This window comes from Lontra canadensis, unplaced genomic scaffold, assembly GCF_010015895.1.
Source record: "Lontra canadensis isolate GAN:19392208 unplaced genomic scaffold, GSC_riverotter_1.0 scaffold199, whole genome shotgun sequence".
Lineage (NCBI taxonomy): Eukaryota > Metazoa > Chordata > Mammalia > Carnivora > Mustelidae > Lontra > Lontra canadensis.
In genome coordinates this window covers 608,285-633,746 of record NW_022631193.1, presented here as the reverse complement: position 1 = coordinate 633,746, position 25,462 = coordinate 608,285, and the positions used below count along the sequence as shown (strand labels likewise).

The window sequence follows — 25,462 nt, the reverse complement described above, 5'->3', positions numbered from 1 at the left end:
CATGCAGTGGGGAGTCTGCTGGAGATTCTCTTTCCCCCTACTCTTCCCCTACTTGTTGTCTCTCTTTTTCTCCCTCTCTCAAATAAATAAATAAGTCTTTAAAAATATAGAAAATAAAAGAAAATTGTAGGCCAATATTGTTGATAAAAACAGGTTCAAAATTTTCAAACAAGTTATTAGCAAGCCTATTACAACAATAAAGAGAAGATACATTAGAAGAATCATATACCATGATTAGGTGGGATTTATTCAGAAATAAGAGATGGTTGAACTGCATATAAATCAATGTGATAAATAACATCAACAGGATAAAGGGTAAAAATCAGATGATCATGTCAATAGTTGCAGAAAAAGCACTTGACAAATTTCAACAATGATTTATGATAAAAATCTCAAGGAAATGAGTTCAGAGGAAATATGTCTCAACATAATAAAGGTTACCTGTGTCAAGACTACAGCTAGCATTATATATAGAAGTTAAAAATGAGAACTTTCCTCTAAAATCAGGAAGAGGACAACAATGCTCTCCCTCATGATATTTATTTAAGATTAGAATTCCAAACCAAAGGAACTAGCCAAGAAGAAGTAAAAATTGTCTAAATTTATAAGGAAGAAGGAAAGCAGTCACTATTAAATTTATAAGGAAGAAGGAAAGCAGTCACTATTAGCATACAGAATAAGATTATATATAAAAAATCCTAAAGACTGCACTAAATATCTTATAGAACTAATAAATAAATTCATAAAGTTGCAGGATATAAAATCAATACCAAAATAAGCTCACAGAAAGAGAAATTAAGAAAAATTTCATTTGTAATTGCATCAAAAGGAAAAAAATACCAAGGAACATGTTTAAACAAGCAGTTGAAACACCTGTACACTGAAAAGTATAAGACATTTATGAAAGAAATAGAAGACACAAATAAATAGAAACATATACCATGTTCATGGGCTGGAAGAATTAATGTTGTTAAAATCTTCATACTGCCTAAAACAAATAATTCAGTCCTTACTAAAATTCTATGGCAAATTACATAGAACCAAAAAAAATCCTAAAATTTGTATGGAATAACAAAAAACCCTGAATAGTCAAAGAAATCTTGAGAAAGAAGAGTGAAACTGAAGTCATCATGCTCGCAGACCTCAAACTATTTAACAATTACAATAATCAAATGATTATAGTATTGGCATAAAAACAGAAATATCCTAGTGCACCAGCAACCATCAGTTTGTTTCCTGAGATTAAGAGTCTCTTATGGTTTGCCTCTGTCTCTGGTTTCTCCTTGTTACATTTTTTCTTCTCTTCCCCTATGATCATTTGCCTTGTTTCTCAAATTCCACATATCATTGAGATCATATGATAATTGTCTTTCTCTGATGGACCTCAATTTTGCTTAGCATAATAAACTCTACTTCAATCCATGTAATGAAAATGGCAAGATTTAATTTTTTAAAAATTTTTAATTCTTTTCAGGGTAACAGTATTCATTGTTTTTGCACAGCACCCAGTGTGCCATGCAATCCATGCCCTCTCTAATACCCACCACCTGGTTCCCCCAACCTCCCACCCCCCGCCCCTTCAAAATGCTCAGATTGGTTTTCAGAGTCCATAGTCTCTCATGGTTCACCTCCCATTCCAATTTCCCTCAACTCCCTTCTCCTCTCCATCTCCCCTTGTCCTCCATGCTATTTGTTATGCTCCACAAATCAGTGAAACCATACGATAATTGACTGTCTCTGCTTGACTTATTTCACTCAGCAGAATCTCTTCCAGTCCTGTCCATGTTGCTACAAAAGTTGGGTATTCATCCTTTCTGATGGAGGCATAATACTCCATAGTGTATATGGACCACATCTTCCTTATCCATTCGTCCGTTGAAGGGCATCTTGGTTCTTTCCACAGTTTGGTGACCATGGCCATTGCTGCTATGAACATTGGGGTACAATTGGCCCTTCTTTTCACTACATCTGTATCTTTGGGGTAAATACACAGAAGTGCAATTGCAGGTTCATAGGGAAGCTCTATTTTTAATTTCTTCAGGAATCTCCACACTGTTTTCCAAAGTGGCTGCACCAACTTGCATTCCCACCAACAGTGAAAGAGGGTTCCCCTTTCTCCACATCCTCTCCAACACATGTTGTTTCCTGTCTTGCTAATTTTGGCCATTCTAAGTGGTGTAAGGTGGTATCTCAATGTGGTTTTAATTTGAATCTCCCTGATGGCTAGTGATGATGAACCTTTTTTCATGTGTCTGATAGCCATTTGTATGTCTTCATTGGAGAAGTGTCTGTTCATATCTTCTGCCCATTTTTTTGATATGATTGTCTGTTTTGTGTGTGTTGAGTTTGAGGAGATCTTTATAGATCCTAGATATCAACCTTTTGTTTGTACTGTCATTTGCAAATATCTTCTCCCATTCCGGGGGTTGCCTCTTTGTTTTGTTGACTGTTTCCTTTGCTGTGCAGAAGCTTTTGATCTTGATGAAGTCCCAAAATTTCATTTTCGCTTTTATTTCCTTTGCCTTTGGAGACATATCCTGAAAGAAGTTGCTGTCGCTGATATCGAAGAGATTACTGCCTATGTTCTCATATAGGATTCTAATGGATTCCTGTTTCACGTTGAGGTCTTTTATCCATTTTGTGTTTATCTTTGAGTACGGTGTAAGAGAATGGTCGAGATTCATTCTTCTACATATAGCTGTCCAGTTTTCACAGCACCATTTAGGGAAGAGACTGTCTTTTTTCCACTGGATATTTTTTCCTCTTTTGTCAAAGATTATTTGACCATAGAGTTGAGGGTCCATATCTGGGCTCTCAACTCTGTTCCTTTTGTCTATGTGTCCGTTTTTATGCCAGTACAATGCTGTCTTGGTGGTCACAGCTTTGTAGTAAAGTTGAAATCAGGTAACGTGATGACCCAGTTTGATTTTTGTTTTTCAACATTTCCTTAACAATTCGGGGTGTCTTCTGATTCCATACAAATTTTAGGATTATTTGCTGCAGCTCTTTGAAAAATACCACGGTATTTTGATCAGAATGGGATTAAAAGTATAGATTGCTCTAGGCAGTATAGACATTTGAACAATGTTTATTCTTCCAATCCATGAGCATGGCATGGTCTTCCATCTTTTTGTGTCTTCTTCAATTTCTTTCATGAATGTTCTGTAGTTCCTCGAGTACAATTCCTTTACCTCTTTGGTTAGGTTTATTCCCAGGTATCTTGTGGTTCGTGGTGCTATAGTAAATGGAATCGATTCTCTAATTTCCCTTTCTGTATTTTAATTGTTAGTGTATAAGAAAGCCACTGATTTCTGTACATTGACTTTCTATCCTGCCACGTTGCTGAAATGCTGTATGAGTTCTAGTAATTTGGGGGTGGAGTCTTTTGGGTTTTCCATATAAAGAATCATGTCATCTGCGAAGAGAGAGAGTTTGACTTCTTCATTGCCAATTTGGATACCTTTTATTTCTCTTTGTTGTCTGATTGCTGTTGCTAGGACTTCTAATACTATGTTGAACAAGAGTGGTGAGAGTGGACATCCTTGTCGTGTTCCTGATCTCAACGGGAAGGCTGCAAGCTTTTTCCCATTGAGGATGATATTTGCTAAGGGTCTTTCATAGATTGATTTGATGAAGTTCAGGACAATATTCCCTCTATCCCTATATTTTGAAGCGTTTTAATCAGGAACGGATGCTGGATTTTGTCAAATGCTTTTTCTGCATCAATTGAGAGGACCATGTGGTTCTTTTCTCTTCTCTTATTGATTTGTTCTATCGAATTGATTGATTTGCGAATGTTGAACTATCCTTGTAGCCAGGGATGAATCTCACCTGGTCATGGTGGATCATCTTTTTAATGTGCTGTTGGATCCTGTTTGCTAGGATCTTGTTGAGAATCTTAGTATCCATATTCATCAGTGATCTTGGTCTGAAATTGTCCTTTTTGTTAGGGTCCTTGCCTGGTTTGGGGATTAGGGTAATGCTTGCTTCATAAAAAGAGTCTGAAAGTTTTCCTTCTGCTTCAATTTTTTGAAACAGTTTCAGGAGAATAGGTGTTATTTCTTTTTTGAAAGTTTGGTAGAATTCCCCAGGGAATCCATCAGGTCCTGGGCTATTGTTTTTTGGGAGGTTTTTGACCAGTGCTTCAATTTTGTTACTAGATATCGGTATATTCAGGTTGTCGATTTCTTGCTGGTTCAATTTTGGGAGTTTATAGTTTTCCAGGAATACATCCATTTCATCTAGGTTGCTTAGCTTATTGGCATATAACTGTTGATCATAACTTCTGATGATTATTTCTACTTCCTTGGTGTTAGTTTTGATCTCTCCCTTTTCATTCATAATTTTATGAATTTGGGCTTTCTCTCTTTTCTTTTGTATTGGTGTGGCCAGTGATTTATTGATCTTATTGTTTCTTTCAAAAAACCAGCTTCTAGTTTCATTGATACATTCTTCTGTATCTCTGGTATCTACCTCATTGATCTTTGGTCTAATCATAATGATATCCCTTCTTATGTGTGGAGTTTGTTTGATTTATGGTTGATTCTCGATTTCTTTAAATTGTACAGACAGCTGCTGTGCTCTGTATTTTTCCATTTTTTTGAGGGAGGCTTGGATGGCTATGTATTTCCCCCTTAGGACCGCCTTTGCTGTATCCCATAGGTTTTGGACTGAAGTGTCTTCATTCTCTTTGGTTTCCATGAATTGTTTCAGTTCTTCTTTGATCCCTGGTTGATCCAGGCATTCTTAAGCAAGGTGGTCTTTAGCTTCCAGGTGTTTGAGTTCCTTCGGAACTTTTCCTTGTGATTTAGCTCCAGTTTCAAAGCAATGTGATCTGAGAATATGCAGGAAATAATGTCAGTCTTTTGTTATCGGTTGAGTCCTGATTTGTGACCATGTACTGGGTGTATTCTGGATACAGGTTCCACGTGCGCTTGAGAAGAATGAGTGTTCTGTTGTTTTAGGGTGGAATGTTCTGTATATATCTATGAGGTCCATCTGGTCCAATGTGTCATTCAATGCTCTTGTTTCTTTATTGATTTTCTGCTTCGATGATCTGTCTATTCCTGAGAGAGGTGTGTTAAGATTTCCTAATATTAACGTATTCATATCAATATGACTCTTTATCTTGATTAACAGTTTGCTTATGTAATTGGCTGCTCCCATATTGGGGGCATAGATATTTACAATTGTTAAATCATCCTGGTGGGTAGCCCCTTTAAGAATGATGTAGTGTCCTTCTATATCTCTGGCTATAGTCTTTAGCTTAAAATCTAAGTTGTCTGATAGGAGAATCGATACCCCGACCTTCTTTTGAGGCCCATTGGCATGAAAGATGATTCTCCATCTCTTCACTTTCAGTCTGGGTGTATCTTTAGGTTCAAAATGGGTCTCTTGCAGACAACATATGGATGGGTCCTGTCGTTTTATCCAATCTGCAACCCTGTGCCGTTTTATGGGCACATATAGGCCATTCACATTGAGAGTGATTATTGATAGATACGTTTTCATTTACTTTGTGTTACCTTTGAAGTCTTTTTTTCTGTAGATTGTCTCTATATTTTTGTTCAATGCTATTCTTAAGATTTTTCCTCTTTTATAGTACCCCCCTTAATATTTCCTACAGTGTCAGCCTGGTGGTTGCATTGTCTTTTAAGACTTGCCTGTCTTGGAAATTCTCTATCTCTCCATCTATTTTGAATGTCAGTCTTGCTGGATAAAGTATTCTTGGCTGCATGTTCTTCTCATTTAATGCCCTGAATATATCTTGCCAGCCCTTTCTGGCTTGCCAGGTCTCTGTGGACAGGTCTGACGTTATTCTGATGGGCTTTCCTCTGTAAGTAAGGATCTTCCTTGTCCTAGTGGCTTTCAAGAGATTATATCTACAATTATAATTCCTCAGTTTGACTATCCAGTGCCTTGATGTTTTTCTGGAATCTATAATCTTGGGTGGAGACCTTTCAGCCCCTAGTACATGAACGCTGGTTCCATTCACGAGATTGGGACAATTTTCGTGAAGAACTTGTTCCACTATATCTTCTAGACTGCTTTCTTTCTCCTCCCATTCAGGGATTCCAATAATTCTGACATTGGAACGTTTCATGGCATCATTTACTTCCCTGATTCTGTTTTCATGGCTTCTAAAGCTTTTTGTTCCAGGCTTCCTCCTGATCATTTCTCTCTATTTGTTTGTCCTCCAGATCACTAATTCTATCTTCTGTCTCAGTTACCCTAGCTTTGAGAGAATTTAGTTTAGATTGGAACTCATTGAGAGCTTTGTGAACCTCTTCCCTGGTAGCTTTCAGCTCAGCCCTAACATTGTGAACATGTTCCCTGGTCTCTTTCCGTTCAGCCCTAATCAATTCCGTTTGCTCATCTATGGCTTTCTCCAACCTAGCTATTGCCTGGATAATTGTTAGCCTGAATTCTCTTTCCGACATATTGTCTATGTTGATAGCCGTTAGCTCTGTTGTAGAAGGCTCATCCTCTGTAATTTTCTTCTGTTGGGCATTCCTCCTCCTAGTCATTTTGGTGAGAGATGGCTGAATGGATATAGCTGGTTGTATCGACCGTGGTGCAGTCAAGGTGCACCCTGGAACATTTCTGGGCAATCAGGATTCCCCCACCCAAACGAGAGAAAAAAGAAAAGAAAAAGAAAAAAAGAGAGAGAGAGAGAAAGACAGGAAAAAAAGGGAAGATGAAAGAGAAGGTTCAGTCCAAATGGGCCCCAAGGTAAGATTAGGACGTATACAAACAAAAACAGACAAACAAAAAGACTGATAAAAGTATATGACAAGAGAGGAAAAAATTATATATATATATATGCAAATAAAGGAAGAACCTCGTCAAAAAGAACCCCAAGTACAAGAATTATATATTATCAGGAGAAACAGAAAAATACAGAAACACTGGCAGAAGAAAAAGATGGGCGAGTGGTAATAAATTCTCAGTGTGGGCGAGGAAGGTTGTTTTGATCCTTCCTGGATGTATCTTGATATTTTTCTTAAAGGACTCATCTTTCCTAAGATAAAGGGGGGTTAAAAATTGGTTTACCTATAGGGTAGCATTGACTGGGGAAAAGGGATTACTTTGAAGTTTAACTCTATATGAATATTAGAAAGTAAAAATAGAAAAGGAATAAACTAGAGTAAACTAAACTAAAATTTAAAAGAAAATTAAAAAAATAGAAATGCAAAAGAAAAACACAGGTGTATGCATCAAAAAGTTCAGGTTAGAAGGTTATTATGGAGTTTGATGTTCTGGACATCTCACTGTGATGGTAAATAGGTTAAAAAATTACATATATATATATTTATATATATATAATATATATATTGTTTGACTGGATAGTCAAACATTTATATATATATATGTATATATACATATATATATATATAAATATATATATAAAATGAACCAGAATAGTGAGAACGAGTTAAAAATAAGTTGTCCTATGAAGTAGTGGTGGTTGTTCTCTTGTCTTTTTTTTTTTTTTTTCTTTCCTGTTGGTTTTCTGGGGGAGGGGCCTGCCACGTGGGTCTTCAGTCAATGATGTTCCCTGAGTCAAGTCCTCCCGCCCCCCTCAAGGGGGTGGGCTCTGAGGAAACTGTTTTTTTCAGGCTTTTGTTCTCTGGAGGTTTTTATGTTTGTTCACTTTTTATTTCCTTGCCTTGACCGCTTTTGATGATTTTTGTAGGTTTAGAAGAAAGCAAACTGCACCCTGACCTCCCTCTGAGAGAGAAGCCTCAGTCTGGCTGTAGAGCCCAAATAAATTCCCCCTTGGCTGCTGGCAGAGCAGGTTCTGAGTCGCGGTCCCTGGGGATGCAGGATCTTCTGTTCGTACACAAAACCTTGGCAGTGGTGGCTGTCTGGGCAGCTCCAGACTTCCAGAGAGGTTCCAAGCAGCATTCCCACGCTGAGATTTTCCCACTGGCCTGGGCTGGGAGTGCCTGGTCTTTCTGGGTCTAAGAGCACGGGGCTTGTGCACACCTCTCTCAGGAGAGTGCGTGGGGTGCGGGCGCGCATCGCTTCTCAGGCTCTGGTGGAATTGCACGGGTCTAAGAGTACGGGTTGGGGGGGCGCGTCTCAGACTTTGTAGCACCTGTCCTCTGGCTCTGGAGCCTCTGCCTTCTGGCGAGGCTCCCAGCCCCTCACAGGAGCCGGACCCCACACCCTCTCAGGCCCGCTGACGGCTCAGGACCATGACCTGGTTTCTCCGCTGCACTCTCTGTGGCTCAGCTCCAGGGGTTGCTGTCCTGGGTCCTGGGACTTAAGCCCCTGTCTCTAGCCACCCCATTTCCCGCAATTCCCCCGCCCCCCCGCGATCCTTTGCTTTCTTTGAGTGCTTTCTACCAGACTCCAAGTTAATGCTGGTCCCCAGACGCAGGGCGCTCTCGGATTGGGGTATTACTTTCCAATAGGTCACCTCTTGGTGGCTCCCTCCCCCTTTTGTTTATCTTCCGATATCAGTCCAATGTTCCCACTCCGCTTTACCTGCCCACTGGCATCCTCTGCTCCTGTAGAGATCCAGACATGTATAATTCTGATCTCAGCCTGATTTCGTGGGTGATGGGAGTTTTTTGGAAGGTAATCAGCTCACTTTAGGGTACAGGTTGAAAGGGCGCCTCCTCCTACTTCCCTGCCATCTTGTCCAACAATTTTTTTTTAATGTTAACTTTATATCCTGTGAATTTCCTGGATTCATGTATCGGTTCTACTAAGTTTTTGGTGGAGTGTTTTGGGTTTTCTACATAGAGTATCATGTCTTCTCTCATAAGCTAAAGTTTGACTTCTTCCATACCAATTTGGATGCCTTTGTTGTTACTGCTGTTGTTGTTATCTGATTGCTGAGATGAGGACTTCCAGTATTACATTGAATAACATGGTGAGAGTGGAAATCCCTGTCATGGTCCTGACCTTAAGGGAAAAGTTTGAGTTTTTCCCCACTGAGGATGATATGAACTGTGGATTATCATATATGACATTCACAATATTGTGGTATTTTTCTTGTATCCCTATTTTCTTAAAGGTTTTTATTCAAGAATGGCTGCTGTATTTTGTCAAAAGCTTTTACTGCATCTGTTGAGAGTTTCATATGGTTCTTTTCCTTTCTTTTACTCATGTAGTGTATCATGTTGATTTGCAGGTATTGAACCACTACAGCAGTCCAGGAATAAACCCCACTTGATCATCGTGAATAATTATTTTAATGTGCTGTTGAATTCCATTTGCTAGCATTTTAAATTGAGATTTTTTACATCTATGTTCATCAGTGACATTGGTTTGTAATTCTCCTTTTTGTCTGGTTTGCGGAAAAAAGGTGATGTTGGCCTCATGGAATGAGTTTGGAAGTTTTCCTTCAATTTCTATTTTTTGGGAATGGTTTCAGAAGAAGAATGTTTGGTGGAATCCCCCTGGGAATTCATTCTACCCTGAATTCTAGTTTGTTGAGAGATTTTTGATTACTGATTCAATTTATTTGCTGATTATGGAACTGTTCAAATATTCTCTTTCATCCTGTTTCAGTTTTGGTAGTTTATATGTTTCGAGGAATCTATCATTTCTCTCAGATTTTCCAAATGTTGGCATATAGTTACTTATAATAGTTTTGTTTTTAATGATTGTATGCATTTCTGTGTTTTTGGTTTTGATATCTCCTCTTTCACTCAGGATTTTAATCATGTCTGGTAGGGGACTATCAATGTCATTAATTCTTTCAAAGCACCAGATCCTAGGTCCATTGATTTTTATTTTTCATTTCTGTATCATTAATTTCTGCTCTAATATTTATTATTTCCCTTCTTCTTGTGGCTTTAGGTTTGATTTGCTCTTCTTTTCCCAACTCCTTAAAATGTAAGGTTACGTTGTACATTTAAGACTTTTCTTGATTTTGAGGAAAGCCTGTATTGCTATCTACTTCCCTCTTATGGCTGCCTTTGCTGAATCCCAAAGGTTTTGGATTGTCGCGTTTTTGTTGTCATTTGTTTCCATGTTTTTTTTTTTTTTCCTTCTTTCTTTCTTAGGTAAGGTGTTCTTTAATCTCCATTGTATTTGTGGTCCTTCCAACTTTTTTTTCTGTGATTGACTTCAAGTTTCATAGCATTGTGGTGTGAAAATATGCTTGGTATGATCTCAATCTTTTTGTTCTTTTTGAGGCCTGATTTGTGACATAAAACATGTCTATTCAGGAGTATATACAATGTGCACTCAAAAAACTGTGTATTTTACTGCTTTAGGATGAAATCCTCTGAATAAATCTATTCATTTTATCTGGTGCAATGTGTCATTCAAAGTCATTGTTTCCTTGTTGATTTTCTGCTTAAATGGTCTGTTAATTGCTGTAAGTGGGTGTTAAAGTCCTCTATTTTTATTGCATTATTATCAATTAGTTGTTTTATGTTTGTTATTAATTGTTTTATATATATTTGGGTGCTCCCAAGTTTGGGACATAAATATTTACAATTATTAGATCTTCTTGATGGATAGACCCCTTAATTGTGATATGGTGCCCCTTTTCATCTCCTATTATTTGATTTAAAATATAGTTTGTTTGATATAACTATGGCTACTTCAGCTTTCTTTTGATGTCCATTAACACAGTAATCTCTTCTCCACCCCCTCACTCTTAATAGGGAGGTGTTTTGGGGTGTAAAATGAGTCTCTGTAGCCTCTATCAATGTGTATTGTATTTTTTAAATCCTTTCTGATACCCTTTGTCTTATTTATTAAAGCATTGGTCCATGTATATTCAGAGTATTTAGTCATAGATATGAATATAGTGCCATTGCTTTAAGTGTAAAGTTACTGTTCCTATAGATTTTCTCTCTTCTTTCCTCATCTTTGTTGTTTTTGGTCTGTCTTTCTTGTTCAAAGGATCCCCTTTAGCATGTCTTGTGGAGCTGCTTTAGTGTTCATGAACTCCTTTAGTTTTTGCTTGTCTTGGAAACTCTTTATCTCTACTTCTATTCTCAATGACAGCCTTGCTAAATAATATATTCTTGGCTGCATATTTCCGCCATTTAGCACATTGACTTTATCATGTCACTTTCTTCTGGCCTGTCAAGTTTCTGTGGACAGTTATCCTGCTAAACTTATTGTGTACTCTTGTAGGTTAAGGCCCATTGTCGCTATCTGCTTTCAGAATTCTCTATCTTTGTATTTTGCAAGTGTCACTAGGTTCTATCATGGTGTTGAGCTGTTTTTGTTGATTTTGAAGGGAAATCTCTGTGCCTCTTGAACTTGAATGCCTGTTCATTTCCCAGATTAGGAAAGTTCTGTTATTATATGTTTAAATAGAACTTCTGCTCCTTTTCTTCTGCCTTTCCTCTTCTGGGGTTCCTATGATATAGATATTGTTGATCTTTATTAAATGGATGTGTTCCCTAAGTATACCTTTGTGATCTATTTTTATTCTCTTTTCAGCTTTACTGTTTTCCATAATTTTATATTCTACATTACTTATTCATTCCTCTGCTCATTCCAGCCTCATTGTGATTATATCAGGTAGGTCTAAGATATCCAATATAGCATTAATTTCAGCCTAATTTTTAGGTATCTTATTTCTGCAATAAGGGTTTTATTCTGGTGTCTTCCATGCTTCTTCAAGCCTGTCTGGTGTTCTTATGATTGTTGTTCTAAATTCTTTCCTTTTGAAGAATTTTTATTTATTTTTAAATTTCTTTTCAGTGTTACAAATTCATTGTTTATGCACCACACACAGTGCTCCATGCAATACATGCCGTCCATAATACCCACCACCAGCCTCACCCAAACTCTCACCCCCGCCCCTCCTAAACCCTTAGATTGTTTTTCAGAGTCTATAGTCTCTCATGGTTCATCTCCCCCTCCAATTTCCCCCAATTACATTCTCCTCTCCATCTCCCAATGTCCTTCCCATTATTTCTTATGCTCCTCCAATAAGCCAAATCATATGATAATTGACTCTCTCTGTTTAACTTATTTCACTCAGCATAATCCTTCCACTCTGGTCCATGTTGATACAAAAGTTGGACATTCATTCTTTCTGATGAAGGCATAATACTCCATAGTATATGAGGACCACATCTTCCTTATCCATTTGTCCATTGAAGGGCATCTTGGTTCTTTCCACAGTTCGGTGACTGTGGCCATTGCTGCTATGAACATTGGGGTACAGATGGCCCTTCTTTTCACTACAGCTGTATTTTTATGGTAAATACCCAGTAGTGCAATTGCAGGGTCATAGGGAAGCTCTATTTTTAATTTCTTAAGGAATCTCCACACTGCTTTCCAAAGTAGCTGTACGAACTTGCATTCCCACCAACAGTGTAATAGGGTTCCCCTTTCTCCATATCTTCTCCAACACAGGTTGTTTACTGTCTTGTTAATTTTGGCCATTCTAACTGATGTAAGGAGGTATCCAATGTAGTTTTGAATTGAATCTCCCTAATGGCTAGTGATGATGAACATTTTTTCATGTGTCTCTTTTCCATTTGTATGTCTTCATGGGAGAAATGCCTGTTCATGTCTTCTGCCCATTTTATGACATGATTACCTGTTTTGTGTGTGTTGAGTTTGAGGAGTTCCTTACAGATCCTGGATATCAGCCCTTTGTGTTTATTGTCATTTGTGAGTAAGTTCTCCCATTCCATGGGTTGCCTCTTTGTTTTGTTGACTGTTTCCTTTCCTGTGCAGAAGTTGTTGATCTTGATGAAGTCCCCAAAATTCATTTTCATCTTTGTTTCCTTTGCCTTTGGAGACATATCTTGAAAGAAGTGCTGTGGCCGATGTTGAAAGGTTACTGCCTATGTTCTCTAGGATTCTGATGGATTCTTGTCTCACGTTGAGATCTTTTATCCATTTCAAGTTTATCATTTTGTATGGTGTAAGAGAATAGTCGAGTTTCATTCCTTTACACATAGCTGTGCAATTGTCCCAGAACATTTTATTGAAAAGACTGTCTTTTTTCCATTGGATATTTTTTCCTACTTTGTCAAAATTTTTTGAACATAGAGTTGTGGGTCCATATCTGGGCTCTCTACTCTGTTCCATGGGTCTATGTGTCTGTTTTTATGCCAGTATCATGCTGTCTTGGTAATCACAGCTTTGCAGTAAAGCTTGAAATCAGGCAAACTGATGCCCCTAGTTTTGTGTTTCTATTTCAACATTTCCTTAGAAATTCGGGGTCTGTTCTGGTTCTATACAAATTTTAGGATTTTTTGCTCCAGATCTATGAAAAATACCAGTGGAATTTTGATTAGAAAGGCATTGAAAGTATAGATTGCTCTAGGCAGTATAGACATTTGAACAATGTTTATTCTTCCAATCCAAGAGCATGGAATGGTCTTCCATCATTTTGGGTCTTCTTCAATTTCTTTCATGAGTCCTCTGTAGTTCATCCAGTACACATCCTTTACCTCTTTGGTTAGGTTTATTCCCAGGTAGCTTATGGTTCTTGGTGCTATAGTAAATGGAATTGATTCTCTAATTTCCCTTTCTGTATTTTCATTGTTAGTGTATAAGAAAGCCACTGATTTCTGTACGTTGACTTTGTATCCTGTCACGTTACTGAATTGCTGTATGAGTTCTAGTAGTTTGGGGGTGGAGTCTTTTAGGTTTTCCATATAAAGTATCATGTCATCTGTGAAGAGAGAGAGTTTGACTTCTTCATTGCCAGTTTGGATACCTTTCATTTCTCTTCATTGTCTGATTCCTGTTGCTAGGACTGCTAATGCTGCGTTGAACAAGAGTGGTGAGAGTGGGCATCCTTGTGTTCCTGATCTCAACAGGAAGGCTGTGAGCTTTTTCCCATTGAGGGTGATATTTGCTGTGGGTCTTTCATAGATAGATTTTATGAAGTTCAGGAATGTTCACTCTATCCCTATATTTGAAGCATTTTAATCAGGAATGGATGCTGGATTTTGTCAAATGCTTTTTCTGCATCAGTTGAGAGGACCATGTGGTTCTTCTCTCTTTTCTTATTAATTTGTTCTATCACATTGATTTATTTGTGAATGTTGAACCACCCTTGCAACCCAGGGTTGAGTCCCACCTGGTCATGGTGGATAATCTTTTAATATGCTGTTGGATCCTGTTTGCTAGGATCTTGTTGAGAATCTTAGCATCCATATTCATCAGGGATATTGGTTTGAAATTCTCCCTTTTGGTAGGGTTTTTGCCTGGGTTGGGGATAAGGGTAATGCTGGCTTCATAGAAAGAGTCTGGAAGTTTTCCTTCTGCTTCAATTTTTTGAAACAGTTTCAGGAGAATAGGTGTTATTTCTTCTTTGAAAGTTTGGTAGAATTCCCCAGGGAATCCATCAGGTCCTGGGCTCTTGTTTTTTGGGAGGTTTTTGATCACTGATTCAATCTTGTTACTAGATACCAGTCTATTCAGGTTGTCAATGTCTTCCTGGTTCAATTTTGGGAGTTTATAGTTTTCCAGGAAAGCATCCATTTCATCTAGGTTGCTTAGCTTATTGGCATATAACTGTTGATAATAATTTCTGATGATTCTTTCTGCTTCCTTGGTATTAGTTGTGATCTCTCACTTTTTATTCATAATATTATTAATTTTTGCCTTTACACTCTTCTTTTGGATTAGTTTGGCCAGTAGTTTTTTGATCTTATTGTTTTTTTCAAAAATCCAGCTTCTAGTTTCATTGATGCATTCTACTGTATCTCTAGTTTCTAACTCATTAACCTCTGCTCTAAGCTTGATTAGTTTCCTTCTTGTGTGTGGAGTTGGCTTAATTTGTTGTTGATTCTCAAGTTCTTTAAGATGTAGAGACAGCTGGTGTATTCTGGATTTTTCATTTTTTTTTTGAGGGAGGCTTGGATGGCTGTTTCCCCCCTAGGACTGCCTTGGCAGTATCCAAAAGCTTTTGGACCAAAGTGTCTTCATTCTCATTGGCATCCATGAATTCTTGTAGTTCTTTGTTGATTCTCTGGTTGATCCAAGCATTCTTAAGCAAGGTGGTCTTTAGCTTCCAGGTGTTTGAATTCCTTCCAAGCTTTTCCTTGTGGTTGAGCACCCGTTTCAAAGCATTGTGATCTGAGAATATGCGGGAATAATCTCAATCTTTTGCTATCAGTTGAGTCCTGATTTGTGAGCCCATATGTGTTCTATAATTGAGAAGGTTCCATGTACATTGAAGAAGAATGAGTATTCTGTTGTTTTAGAGTGGAATATTCTGTATGTATCTATGAGGTCCATCTGGTCCTATGCATTATTCTTGTTTCTTTATTGATTTTTTGCTTCAATGATCTATTATTGAGAGTGGCATGTTAAGATCTCCTACTATTAATGTACTCATATCAATATGACTCTTTATCATTATTCACAGTTTTCTATGTAATTGGCTGCTCCCATATTGGGGTTATAGATATTTACAATTGTTAGATCTTCTTGGTGGATAGTCCCTTTAAGAATGATGTAGTGTCCTTCTGTATCTTTGACTACAGTCTTTAGTTTAAAATCTAATTTATCTGATATGAGAATTGCTACCCTGGCCTTCATTCGAGGCCCATTGGCATGACAGATGGTTCTCCATCCCTTCACTTTTATTCTGGATCTATCCTTAGGTTCAAAATGTGTCTCTCTCTCTCTCTTTTTTTTTAAATAAATTTTATATTTTTTTAAACATATAATATATTTTTATCCCCAGGGGTACAGGTCTGTGAATCGCCAGGTTCACACATTTTACAGCACTCACCATAGCACATACCCTCCTCAATGTCCATGACCCCACCCCCTTTCTCCCAACCCCCCTTCCCCCAGCAACCCTCAGTTTGTTTTGTGAGATTAAGAGTCACTTATGGTTTGTCTCCCTCCCAATCCCAACTTGTTTCATTTACTCTTCTCCTACCCCCTTAACCCCCCATGTTGCATCTCCTCTCCCTCATATCAGGGAGATCATATGATAATTGTCTTTCTCCGATTGACTTACTTCGCTAAGCATGATACCCTCTAGTTCCATCCACGTCATCGCAAATGGCAAGATTTCATTTCTTTTGATGGCTGCATAGTATTCCATTGTGTATATATACCACCTCTTCTTTATCCATTCGTCTGTTGATGGACATCTAGGTTCTTTCCATAGTTTGGCTATTGTAGACATTGCTGCTATAAACATTCGGGTGCACGTGCCCCTTCGGATCACTACTTTTGTATCTTTAGGGTAAATACCCAGCAGTGCAATTGCTGGTCATAGGGTAGTTCTATTTTCAACATTTTGAGGAACCTCCATGCTGTTTTCCAGAGTGGTTGCACCAGCTTGCATTCCCACCAACAGTGTAGGAGGGTTCCCCTTTCTCCGCATCCTCGCCATCATCTGTCATTTCCTGACTTGTTAATTTTAGCCATTCTGACTGGTGTGAGATGATATCTCATTGTGGTTTTGATTTGTATTTCCCTGATGCCGAGTGATATGGGGCACTTTTTCATGTGTCTGTTGGCCATCTGGATGTCTTCTTTGCAGAAATGTCTATTCATGTCCTCTGCCCATTTCTTGATTGGATTATTTATTCTTTGGATGTTGAGTTTGCTAAGTTCTTTATAGATTTTGGACACTAGCCCTTTATCTGATATGTCATTTGCAAATATTCTCCCATTCTGTCAGTTGTCTTTTGGTTTTGTTTACTGTTATCTTTGCTGTGCAAAAGCTTTTGATCTTGATAAAATCCCAATAGTTCATTTTTGCCCTTGCTTCCCTTGCTTTTGGCAATGTTCCTAGGAAGATGTTGCTGCGGCTGAGGTCGAAGAGGTTGCTGCCTGTGTTCTCCTCAAGGATTTTGATGGATTCCTTTCTCACATTCATCCATTTTGAGTCTATTTTCGTGTGTGGAGTAAGGAAATGATCCAATTTCATTTTTCTGCATGTGGCTGTCCAATTTTTCCAACACCATTTATTAAAGAGCCTGTCTTTTTTCCATTGGACATTCTTTCCTGCTTTGTCGAAGATTAGTTGACCATAGAGTTGAGGGTCTATTTCTGGGCTCTCTATTCTGTTCCATTGATCTATGTGTCTGTTTTTGTGCCAGTACCATGCTGTCTTGATGATGACAGCTTTGTAATAGAGCTTGAAGTCCGGGATTGTGATGCCACCAACTTTGGCTTTCTTTTTCAATATTCCTTTGGCTATTCGAGGTCTTTTCTGGTTCCATATAAATTTTAGGATTATTTGTTCCATTTCTTTGGAAAAAATGGATGGTACTTTGATAGGAATTACATTAAATGTGTAGATTGCTTTAGGTAGCATAGACATTTTCACAATATTTATTCTTCCAATCCAGGAGCATGGAACATTTTTCCATTTCTTTGTGTCTTCCTCAATTTCTTTCATGAGTACTTTATAGTTTTCTGAGTATAGATTCTTAACCTCTTTGGTTAGGTTTATTCCTAGGTATCTTATAGTTTTGGGTGCAATTGTAAATGGGATTGATTCCTTAATTTCTCTTTCTTCTGTCTTGTTGTTGGTGTAGAGAAATGCAACTGATTTTTGTGCATTGATTTTATACCCTGACACTTTACTGAATTCCTGTACCAGTTCAAGCAGTTTTGGAGTGGTCTTTTGGGTTTTCCACATATAGTATCATATCATCTGCGAAGAGTGATAGTTTGACTTCTTCTTTGCCGATTTGGATGCCTTTAATTTCCTTTTGTTGACTGATTGCTGAGGCTAGGACTTCTAGTACTATGTTGAATAGCAATGGTGATAAGGGACATCCCTGCCGTGTTCCTGACCTTAGCAGAAAAGCTTTCAGTTTTTCTCCATTGAGAATGATATTAGCGGTGGGTTTTTCATAGATGGCTTTGACGATATTGAGGTATGTGCCCTCTATCCCTACACTTTGAAGAGTTTTGATCAGGAAGGGATGCTGTACTTTGTCAAATGCTTTTTCAGCATCTATTGAGAGTATCATATGGTTCCTGTTCTTTCTTTTATTAATGTGTTGTATCACATTGATTGATTTGCGGATGTTGAACCAGCCTTGCAGCCCTGGAATAAATCCCACTTGGTCGTGGTGAATAATCGTTTTAATGTACTGTTGAATCCTATTGGCTAGTATTTTGGTGAGAATTTTAGCATCTGTGTTCATCAAAGATATTGGTCTGTAGTTCTCTTTTTTGATGGGATCCTTGTCCGGTTTTGGGATCAAGGTGATGCTGGCCTCATAAAAAGAGTTTGGAAGTTTTCCTTCCATTTCTATTTTTTGGAACAATTTCAGGAGAATAAGAGTTAGTTCTTCTTTAAATGTTTGGTAGAATTCCCCCGGGAAGCAGTCTGGCCCTGGTCTTTTGTTTGTTGGAGATTTTGGATGACTGTTTCAATCTCCTTACTGGTTATGGGTCTGTTCAGGCTTTCTATTTCTTTCTGATTCAGTTGTGGTAGTTTATATGTCTCTAGGAATGCATCCATTTCTTCCAGATTGTCAAATTTGTTGGCGTAGAGTTCCTCATAGTATGTTCTTATAATTGTCTGTATTTCTTTGGTGTTCGTTGTGATCTCTCCTCTTTCATTCACGATTTTATTTATTTGGGTCTTTTCTCTTTTCTTTTTGATAAGTCTGGCCAGGGGTTTGTCAATCTTATTAATTCTTTCAAAGAACCAGCTCCTAGTTTCATTGATTTGTTCTATTGTTTTTTTTTGGTTTCTATTTCATTGATTTCTGCTCTGATCTTTATGATTTCTCTTCTGCTGGGTTTAGGGTTTCTTTCTTGTTCTTTCTCCAGCTCCTTTACGTGTAGGGTTAGGTTGTGTACCTGAGACCTTTCTCGTTTCTTTAGGAAGCCTTGTACCACTATATATTTTCCTCTCAGGACTGCCTTTGTTGTGTCCCACAGATTTTGAACCATTGTGTTTTCATTATCATTTGTTTCCATGAATTTTTTCAATTCTTCTTTAATTTCCTGGATGACCCATTCATTCTTTAGAAGGATGCTGTTTAGTCTCCATGTATTTGGGTTCTTTCCAAATTTCCTCTTGTGATTGAGTTCTAGCTTCAGAGCATTGTGGTATGAAAATATGCAAGGAATGATCCCGATCTTTTTATACAGGTTGAGACCTGATATAGGACCGAGGATGTGATCTATTCTGGAGAATGTTCCATGTGCACTAGAGAAGAATGTGTATTCTGTTGCTTTGGGATGAAATGTTCTGAATATATCTGTGATTTCCATCTGTTCCAATGTGTCATTTAAGGCCTTTATTTCCTTGTTGATCTTTTGCCTGGATGAACTGTCCATTTCAGCGAGGGGAGTGTTATAGTTCCCTACTATTATTGTAGTATTGTTGATGTGTTTCTTTGATTTTGTGATTAATTGGTTTATATAGTTGGCTGCTCCCATGTTAGGGGCATAGATATTTAAAATTGTTAGATCTTCTTGTTGGACAGATCCTTTGAGTATGATATAGTGTCCTTCCTCATCTCTTATTATAGTCTTTGGCTTAAAATCTAATTGATCTGATATAAGGATTGCTACTCCTTCTTTCTTCTGATGTCCATTAGCATGGTAAATTCTTTTCCACCCCCTCAGTTTAAATCTGGAGGTGTCTTCGGGTTTAAAATGGGTTTCTTGTAGGCAACATATAGATGGGTTTTGTTTTTTTTATCCATTCTGATACCCTGTGTCTTTTGATTGGGGCATTTAGCCCATTAACATTCAGGGTAACTATTGAGAGATATGAATTTAGTGCCATTGTATTGCCTGTAAGGTGACTGTTATTGTATATTGTCTCTGTTCCTTTCTGATCTACTACTTTTAGGGTCTCTCTTTGCTTAGAGGACCCCTTTCAATATTTCCTGTAGAGCTGGTTTGGTGTTTGCAAATTCTATCAGTTTTTGTTTGTCCTGGAAGATTTAATCTCTCCTTCTATTTTCAATGAAAGCCTAGCTGGATGTAGTATTCTTGGCTGCAGGTTTTTCTCGTTTAGTGCTCTGAATATATCATGCCAGCTCTTTCTGGCTTGCCAGGTCTCTGTGGATAAGTCTGCTGCCAATAATGTTTTTACCATTGTATGTTACAGACTTCTTTTCTCGGGCTGCTTTCAGGATTTTCTCTTCGTCACTAAGACTTGTAAATTTTACTATTAGGTGGCGGGGTGTGGACCTATTCTTATTGATTTTGAGGGGGGTTCTCTGAACCTCCTGGATTTTGATGCTTGTTCCCTTTTCCATATTGGGGAAATTCTCTCCAATAATTCTCTCCAATATACCTTCTGCTCCCCTCTCTCTTTCTTCTTCTTCTGGAATCCCAATTAATCTAATGTTGTTTCATCTTATGGTGTCACTTATCTCTCGAATTCTCCCCTCGTTGTCCAGTAGCTGTTTGTCCCTCTTTTGCTCAGCTTCTTTATTCTCTGTCATTTGGTCTTCTATATCGCTAATTCTCTCTTTTGCCTCATTTATCCTAGCAGTGAGAGCCTCCATTTTTGATTGCACCTCATTAATAGCTTTTTTGATTTCAACTTGATTAGATTTTAGTTCTTTTATTTCTCCAGAAAGGACTTTTATATCTCCCGAGAGGGCTTCTCTAATATCTTCCATGCCTTTTTCGAGCCCAGCTAGAATCTTGAGAATCGTCATTCTGATCTCTAGATATGACATATAACCAATGTCTGTATAGATTAGGTCCCTAGCCTTTGGTACTGCCTCTTGTTCTTTTTTTTGTGGTGAATTTTTCACCATGTCATTTTGTCCAGATAAGAGTATATGAAGGAGCAAGTCAAATACTAAAAGGGTGGCAACAACCTCAGGAAAATATGCTTTAACCAAATCAGAAGAGTTCCCAAATCATGAGGTGGGAGAAAGGGATAAAAAGAGGTTCAGAAAGAAAAAAAAAATTAAACAATTAAAAGAAGAAAACGAATAAAGAAAAAATATAAAAAGTAAAAATATATACATATATTAGATAAACTAGTTAAAGAACGTTAAAAAAGAAAGGGTAAAAGTTTAAAAAAATTTAGCAGAAGAAGAGAAAAAAAAATTGAAAAAGATAAAAAATTAAATTAACTGCAATTCTAAAGAATCATGGGGAGAAAGCCATGAGTTCCGTGCTTTGCTTTCTCCTCTTCTGGAATTCCGCTGCTCTCCTTGGTATTGAAACTGCACTCCTTGGTAGGTGAACTTGGTCCTGGCTGGATTTCTTGTTGATCTGGGGGAGGGGCCTGTTGTAGTGATTCTCAAGTGTCTTTGCCCCAGGTGGAGTTGCACCACCCTTACCAGGGGGCCGGGCTGATTAATCTGCTGGGTTTGCTTTCGGGAGCTTTTGTTCCCTGAGTGCTTTCCGTAGAGTTCTGGAGGATGGGAATGAAGATGGCAGCCTCTCAGTCTCCGGCCTGGAGAAGCAGAGAGCCCGGGGCCCCACTCCTCAGTGCGCCCTCAGAGAACAGCACCCAATTACTCCCGTCACCCTGGCTTCTGGCTGCGCTCCGAGCTCACCAAGCCTGCGACCGGTTCAAGGTAACCAGAGTTTAGAGCTCACTCCTCGGCTCTGTCTCTGTAGCCGGCTTCCCTGTTCTAATACCTGTAAGCTCTGCGACACTCAGACACCCCCGATCCTTCTGTAACCCTGCAGGACCTGAGGCCACGCTGACCCCGCGTGGGCTTCACCCTGGTTAAGCCTCTGGAGTGATATCCCTCAGCGGAACAGACTTTTAAGAGTCCTGATTTTGTGCTCCGTTGCTCTGCCACTTGCCGGGAGCCGGCCCCTCCCCCCTCGCGGTCTATCTTCCCGTCGCTTTGGATTGACTTTTCCGCCAGTCCTACCTTTCAGAAAGTGGTTGATTTTCTGTTTCCAGAATTGCTGTTCTTCTTATCTTTGATCTCTCATTGGATTTGTAGGTGTTTGCAATCTTTAGATAAGCTATCTAGCTGATCTCCCGATACCTGAAGTAGTCTCAGCCTGCTACTTCTCTGCCATCTTGATTCCTCCCCCAAAATGTGTCTCTTGTAGGCAACATATGGATGGGTCCTTGTTGTTTTATCCAATCTGCAACCCTGTGTCATTTTATGGGCACATTTAGGCCATTCACTTTGAGAATGATTATTGAGAGATACGTTTTTATTGACCTCATTTTACTTGTGAAGTCTTTGTTTCTATAAATTATCTCCATATATTTCTGTTCAGTGATCTTCTTGGTTTTTTTTTCCTCTTTTATAAAACTCCCCTTAATATTTCTTGTCGTGCCGTCTAGGTGGTCACATACTCTTAAACCTTGACAGTCTTGGGAGTTCTTTATCTGTACATCCATTTTGGATGTCAGTCTTGCTGGATAAAGTATTCTTGGCTGCATGTTCTTCTCATTTAGTGCCCTTAATACATCTTGTCAGCCTTTTCTGGCCTGCCAGGTTTTTGTGGACAGGTCTGACATTATTCTGATGGGTTTCCTCTGAATGTAAGGAATCTATTCCCCCTAACTTCTTTCAGGAGATCTTGTCTAAAATTAAGATTCAGCATTTTTACAATGAGATGTCTTGAGTTCATTCTAGATTCTATGATGTTGGGAGCAGACCTTCCTGCCTCTAGGACAGGAACTCTGGTTCCATTATCCAGATTTAGAAAATTTTCATGGAGAATTTGTTCAACTATATCCTCTAGTCTCCTTCTTTCTCCTTCCCTCAGGGACCCCAATAATTCTGAGGTTGGAACATTTCATGGCATCATTTATTCCCCTAATTCTGTTTTCATGACTTCTAAGCTGTTTGTTCCAGGCCTCCGCCTGATCCTTTTTCTCTATCAATTTGTCCTCTAGATCACTAATTCTATTTCCTTCCTCAGCAACCCTAGCTGTTAGAGAACTTCGATTAGATTGGGACTCATTGTTAGCATTTTTAACTTCTTCCATGGTGGCTTTCACTTCTGCCCTAATCAATTCCATTTTGTCATTAAAGGCTTTCTCCAAACCAGCCATTGCCTGGATAATTGTTAGCCTGAATTCCCCTTCTGACATATTGTTTATGTCCGTATCCAATAGCTCTGATGGAGACGGCAGAGCCTCTGAATTTTTCCTCTGTTGGGCATTCTTTCTCCTAGGAATTTTGGTGAAATATGGCTGAGGGGATGTGTAGCTGAATGTATCAATCATGGTGGAGGCAAGGTGCACTCTGGAACACTTTTGAACAATCGGGAGTCCCCACCCAAAAGGAAGAAATAAGCAAAAAGAGAGAGAGAGAGACAAAAAAATAATGAAAAAAATAACCAAGAAGACCCTGCCCGAATGGGCCCCAAAGGTACGATTTATAAAGTATACAAGCAAAAACAGACAGACGAAAAGACCAAAAAAAGTATATGACTATAAAAGAAAAAAAAAAAAAGAAAAAGAAAGAAAACAGCCAAAATGAATACAAAAACAAATACACAGAAACACTGACAGAAGAAAAAGATGGGAAGGTGGTTATAAATTTTCAGTGTGAGCAAGGAAGATTATTTTGATTCTTCCTGGATGTATCTTGGTATCTTTTTAAAGGGCTCAACTTTCCTGAGATAAAGGGGGATTAAAACTGGCTTATATATAGGGGTACCATTGATTTGGGAAAGGGGATTATCATGAAGCTTATCTCTATATGAATATTAAAAAAATAGAAAACCAAAGTAAAACACAGGTATATGTATCAAAAAAGTTATAGTTAAAAAGTTATTATGGAATTTGTTTTACTGAATATGTCATGGTGATGGTAAATAAGTTAAAAAATTATTAAAAAGTTGAAAAGAGGAGACAAGATGGCAGGGAAGTAGGAGGAGGCACTGTTACAACCTGTACCCTAAAGTGAGTTGATTACCTACTAAAAAACTCCGATCACCCATGAAATCAGCCTGAGATCAGAATTATACACATCTGGATCTCTAAGGAGGCAGAAGATGCCAGTGGGCAGGTAAAGTGGAGTGGGAACATCGGACTGTTATTGGAAGATAAACAAAAGTGGGAGAATGCCACCAGAGGCGACCCACTGGAAAGTAATACCCCAATTCGAGAGTGTCCTGCATCTGGGGACCAGCATTAACTTGGAGTCTGGTTGAAAGCACTCGAAAAGAGCAAAGGATCCTGGGGGAAATTGTGGGAATCGGGGTGGCTAAGGACAGGGTCTTAAGTGCCCGGACCCAGGACAGCCAACCCTGGTGCTGAGCCAGAGAGAGTGCAGTGGCAGAGAAACCAGGTCTTGGTCCCTGAGCTGCCAGTGCGCCTGAGAATGCATGGGGTCTGTCTCCTGTGAGGGGCTGGGACCCTCGCCAGCCAGCAGAGCCCAAGACACATGTGCCCCACACCCTCCCCTGAGAGAGATGCGCAAAGGTGCCAGCCCAGTGCTCTTAGACCCGATCCATACTATCAGAGCCTGAGACACGCACACCCCACACCCTCCTCTGAGAGAGGTGCTCGAAGGTGCCAGCTCGGTGCTCTCGGACCCGGAAAGATCAGGCACTACCAGCCCAGGCCAGCGAGAAAATCTCAGTGTGCGATCACTGCTTGGAACCTCTCTGGCAGTCTGGAGCTGCCCAGACATCCGCCACTGTCATGGTTTTGGATACAAGCAGGAGTTCCTGTGTCCCCAGGGACCGCGACTTGGAACCTGCTCTGCAAGTGGTCGAGGGGGACCTTAATGTGCTCTGGAGACCCAGAAGGGAACAGACTGAAGCTTCTCTCTGAGAGGGAGGTCTGGGTGCAGTTTGCTTTCCTCTAAATCTCCAAAAGCCATCAAAAGCTGTCAAGGTGAGAGAAAAGAAACAAACATAAAAACCTCCAGAGAACAAAAGCCTGAAAAACCGGTTTCCTCAGAGCCCACCCCCTTGAGGGGGGCGGGAGGACTTAACTCAGGGAACATTGTCTAAAAACCCATGCAGCAGGCCCTTCCCCCAGAAAACGAACCAGAAAAAAAAAAAAGGAAAATAAAAAGACGACAAGAGAACAACTACCACTAGTTCATAGATACAACTTTTGTTTTGATTCATTCCCACTATTCTGGATATATATACATATACATATATATATATATATATATATATACGGATATATATATATATATATATATATAATGTTTTAACCTACTTACCATCACACTGAGATGTCCAGTATATCACATTCCATAATAACCTTTTAACCTGAACTTTTTGATACATATAACCGTGTTTTTCTTTTGCTTTTCTATTTTTTAATTTTATAAAAAAATTTAGTTTAATTTAGTTTAGTTTAATTTTCTTATTTTCATTTTTTAATATTCATATAGAGTTAAACTTCAAGGTAATCCCCTTTCCCCAACCAATGTTACCCCTATAGGTAAACCAATTTTTAATCCCCCTTTATCTTAGGAAAGTTGAGTCCTTTAACAAAGATATCAAAATACATCCAGGAAGAATCAAAACAAACTTCCTCGCCCACACTGAGAATTTATAACCACTCTCCCATCTTTTTCTTCCACCAGTGTTTCTGTGTATTTGTGTTTGTACTGAGAGTATAACAATATTATACTTGGGGTTCTTTTTGATGAGG

General features: G+C 38.8%; 1 protein-coding gene across 1 annotated transcript in view; it reads right to left on the bottom strand.

Annotated features, from left to right (window-relative positions):
* The window catches only part of LOC116861473 (olfactory receptor 2G6), a 57,921-nt gene that overhangs the window by 25,694 nt on the left and 6,765 nt on the right, over positions 1-25,462 (bottom strand). The window lies entirely within an intron of this gene.